At 45.9% G+C, this 4843-nt stretch overlaps 1 pseudogene; it reads left to right on the forward strand.

Moving 5' to 3' along the window:
- The first annotated feature begins 1034 nt into the window (after nt 1-1034).
- Nucleotides 1035-1944, forward strand: LOC123065302 (uncharacterized; annotated as a pseudogene).
- The last annotated feature ends 2899 nt before the right edge of the window (nt 1945-4843 follow it).

Consider the following 4843-nt stretch of genomic DNA (forward strand, 5'->3'; position numbering starts at 1 on the left):
CATGACTCATGATTCGTTGGATACAACATTGAGAACCACATTGCAACTTGTCTATGATATAATATCATATAAGAGGGAGTAGTGTTGTTACTCGCAACACGAGGCCACGAAACTAGGTAAAATTTGTGCCCCGTGACCATCTAGTAATGTGAGGTGACATGTTATCAAAATCCATGTACATTCACCATATTGTTGTTAGGTACATCGTGCAACACCATCGATATTTGGTGCCGACCATGGGGAACCTCGCGTTAGTAGATCGGATCTGCTATATCTTCCCTATCTTCAAACTTCGTCTCCATCACCTTCTTGGCGTAATCATCTATTCTACCTTTATCGATATCATAGGATTCGCTGGGCGTGGATATGTCGACCCAACATCCTCCTTTTTATTAGGCATTCCATCCATCTTTTCGACAATGTCATAGGAAAAGGGTCTCCACTTCTACCGAAATATTGACATGTCCGCCTTGCAGCTAAATAAAATGTTCCCCTGTGCCGTTTGCACACATATACCAATAAACCAAATTGACCCGTCCAAAAGAGTAAATAGTGTGGCAAAGGGGCACCTTTGCATGTTGAACAAATATGTGTGAGTCAACACTTCCTGTACTGGTTATGCATGCACCGACTAAGCAATGTGAGGCTCAGATGCTATGCATGCATCAATGTTGATTTATTTATAAAGCGGGGCGTAAAGCTTTCTTCGGTATGCATGCATCAACGTCTTGGACTAATTAAATAGGGGCAAGATCGGTAACAATAATCGTACTTTGGTTCTCCTTCATCCACGAGCCCAAAATTGTGTACCTATTTTTGGGAGTCAGAGGGAATAGTTGTTGTGGAATTCAACGAGCTCCACCTCACGCCATGCCCACCCATCGTTTTCTAGCCCGACAATCCGAATCTACCTCCGTCTTTCATGGGCAAATTTGACCGCCTCCCCGCACCACCACGCCACATCCACCCATCGTTTCTCTCATCCTTGTCCAAAACCCACCACCGCGCTCTCCTCCCTCCCACTATTGACCCTGATGGGGGAGATGTTGTTTCTTGCGTGCCACCTTCTCCTCTCCCTCGCCCTCATCATCGCCTCCCTCTCCCACCTATTCTTCTCCTCCGTTGCCCACCTATCCCCTGCGCACTAACAACCACGGCTTTCGCATCCTTCGGCATCCACTCTTTCGCATACTTCCCGTCCTCGCTGCCCTCCCATTCCCCTTCCTTCCCATCGCCCCCACCTCTCGCCTACTCCCATTCACCCTCCTACCTCCCCTCCTCCTTCTACTCCCACTCCCCTTCCTCCCGGTCAACCACCTCCCACTCCTACCCCCTTTATTCTTATCCCTCCCTCTATTCCTCCAAGCCCGCGCCGTGGGTCTTCTCACCGATGCATTCCCCGTATCCGATCTCCAGGTTCACACTCTCTCCATTGCCACCCTCCTCCTCATCACTGCCGCCACTACTTCCCTAGTATCCACATTGTCGCAGTCGAGAACCACCCACCACTTGCTAGCGGAGACGTTGTTTACCTTTGTCGGTATCGTTGGTGGCCTCTGGGCTCTCCAAAGTGGTCTCAACCTTTACATCGACTCCTGCGTCCCCGCGGATTGCCACCGGTTGATGGACACAACTCTCGCACCAGCCACACGTTGTGACGTTGATGAAGCTAGGCTACAGGCCATTGCGTTCATGGATGTCATGCTGTCGGTGCATTGCTTGATTGCGGCAACTTTTGTGTCTGGGTTGCATCTCGGGGTGGCAAAGAGGTATGGGGTTGATGGTGGGGGTATTAATATTGGTATGGGGACAGGTCGAAGGCATAATGGCATTGGGGGTTCATATGATGCCCTGCCCATGGTGCCTTTGTCATCGGGGACCATTGAGGAGACAGAGCATTTGCCAGTGAAGGGCGTCATTGGCAAGGCTGTGGCACAGGAATAAGAATGAATTGACTTTCATTGACTAATTACTAGGTGTACATTGATCGTCTGAATTAATTTTTTTTTGAGAAGGGGGAAACCCCGGCCTCTGCATCAGCATGATGCATACGGCCCTCTTATTAACAAAATAAAGAAGTATCAACATGGTTCCAAAGGTCCTCAAAAGTAAAAAAACAGCAAAACAAGCTCACACAGAGCTCGGATAAGCTAGATACATCAACTAGCCACATCAATATGCCACAACCGGCTAGGCAAAGTAGGTAGGAATACTAGATGCCTATCCTATTACATGACCGCCATCCAAACCGGTTGAAGATATCCCGAGCTACCATCTCCCAACGGATAGACCCAGTAACCAAATGCTCCCTGGCCTCCGTCTGGGTGAGTAGCGACCACGAACGGATCAGAGCTGTAGTCCGGAATAAAACCTGCAAAAAATGTATACATGATATTCTGTTAAAGATCAAATCATTTCTGCAGTTCCAGATAGTCCACAGCAAAGCACAAACCCCCACCCGAATATGTCTCACTAAGTTAGGCTCAATCCTATTAAGCCATGTCCCAAATAAAGCATTAACAGAATACGGTGGTTTGATGTTGAAAGCAATGTGGACCGTCTGCCATAGTATCTTTGCCAGCGGGCAATCAAAAAAGAGGTGTTGAATAGTCTCATCCCGATCATAGAAACTACACCTAGTAGGTCCTGTCCAATTGCGCTTCATCAAGTTATCCTTAGTTAAAATTACTTGTTTATGAACAAACCACATAAACACTTTTATTTTTAAAGGAACTTTTACATCCCAAACATGTTTGGACGTAGGAATGGAGCTCGAATTAATAACATCAATATACATTGATTTAACCGTGAAGCCTCCAGACTTAGTCAACTTCCAGCGCATTTCATCGGGTTGTTGAGAAAGCTGGATATCCATTAGTCTCCTAACTAGATGGAGCCATTGTTCCCAACGATTGCCCACTAGCACTCGTCTGAACTGAATATTAAGGGGGGTAGATTGAAAAATTGAAGCAATAACCACCTCCTTTCGTTGAACAATACGATACAAAGAGGGGTATTGGATGGCCAGGGGTGTGTCGCCGAGCCAAGTGTCCTCCCAGAAACGTGTACTTGTGCCGTTTCCGACAACAAACTTTGTCCTATTAACGAAAGCCTGTTTGACCTTCATGAGACCCTTCCAGAAAGGCGAGTCAGTCGGCCTTACAGAGACCTGTGACAAAGTTTTTGACTGGAGGTACTTGCCGCGAAGGATCTGTGCCCACACAGCATCCGTCTCCGACGAAAGCTTCCATAGCCACTTGCTAAGGAGACATTTATTCTTAATTTCGAGATTCTCAATACCTAGACCCCCTTGGTCCTTCGGTCTACAAATAATGTCCCACTTAGCAAGCCTATATTTTCTTTTAAGCTCATCACCCTGCCAGAAGAACCGCGATCTATAAAAGTCCAGTCTCTTCCTAACACCAACTGGTACCTCAAAGAACGAAAGAAGAAACATCAGCAAACTTGTGAGTACCGAATTAATAAGGATTAACCAGCCTCCATATGATAAGAGCTTGCCCTTCCAGCAGCTCAGTTTCTTCTCAAATCGGTCCTCAATGCACTTCCATTCTCTGTTTGTTAGCCTACGATGGTGGATAGGAATCCCTAAGTATGAGAAAGGTAACTGTCCCAACTCACATCCAAACAATTGCCTATAAGCATCATGTTCATCTTTGGCCCTGCCAAAACAGAACAGCTCACTCTTATGAAAGTTTATCTTCAATCCGGTCAATTGTTCAAATAGACATAAAACCAGCTTCATATTTCTAGCCTTAACCAGGTCATGCTCCATAAAGATGATCGTATCATCAGCGTATTGTAGGATAGAGATACCTCCATCAACAAGATGAGGCACCAATCCACCTACTTGACCATTATCCTTAGCCCGTCCTATCAGAACTGCCAACATATCTACCACAATATTAAACAAGATAGGGGACATCGGGTCTCCTTGTCGTAGGCCTTTATGTGTCTGGAAGTAATGACCTATATCATCATTAACTTTAATTCCCACACTACCTTTTTGTGTAAATGATTGCACCTGTCTGCGCCAGGCTTCATCAAACCCTTTCATACGCAAAGATTGTTGGAGAAATGGCCACTTAACCTTATCATACGCTTTCTCGAAATCCACTTTAAAAATCACTCCATCCAATTTTTTGGAGTGGATTTCATGGAGCGTTTCATGCAGGACTACCACCCCTTCTAGGATGTTTCTGTCTGGCATGAACGCGGTTTGGGATTGATGCACCACAGAATGCGCAATCTGTGTGAGCCTGTTGGTCCCGACCTTGGTGAAGATTTTGAAACTAACATTTAGGAGACAGATCGGCATGAATTGCTCAATTCTGACCGCATCCGTCTTCTTAGGTAGTAGTGTGATAGTCCCAAAATTCAGGTGGAATAATTGAAGCTGTCCAGAGAATAGATCATGAAACATAGGTAGTAAATCCCCCTTAATAATGTGCCAGCACTTCTTATAAAACTCGGCCGGGAAACCATCCGGACCGGGAGCCTTATTATTTTTCATTTGTGCAATTGCCTCAAAAACCTCCTTCTCCGAGAACGGGGCAAGCAGTATCTCATTGTCAGCAGCCAAAAGCTGAGGTACATCCTCAGTTCTGGACTCATCAAGGGACACCGTATTATCCTCCGGTGGACCAAATAACTGCTTATAATACTCGGTGATGTATGTTTTTAGGTTATCCTGACCTAAAATCGTACCCTCGTCCTGCTCGAGCTGAAAGATACGCTTCTTTCTGTGCTTGCCATTAGCAATTAAATGAAAGAACTGAGTATTCGCGTCCCCCTGGACCACTCTACGTACCTTAGCACGTAAAGC

Source organism: Triticum aestivum, chromosome 3B, assembly GCF_018294505.1.
Source record: "Triticum aestivum cultivar Chinese Spring chromosome 3B, IWGSC CS RefSeq v2.1, whole genome shotgun sequence".
NCBI lineage: Eukaryota > Viridiplantae > Streptophyta > Magnoliopsida > Poales > Poaceae > Triticum > Triticum aestivum.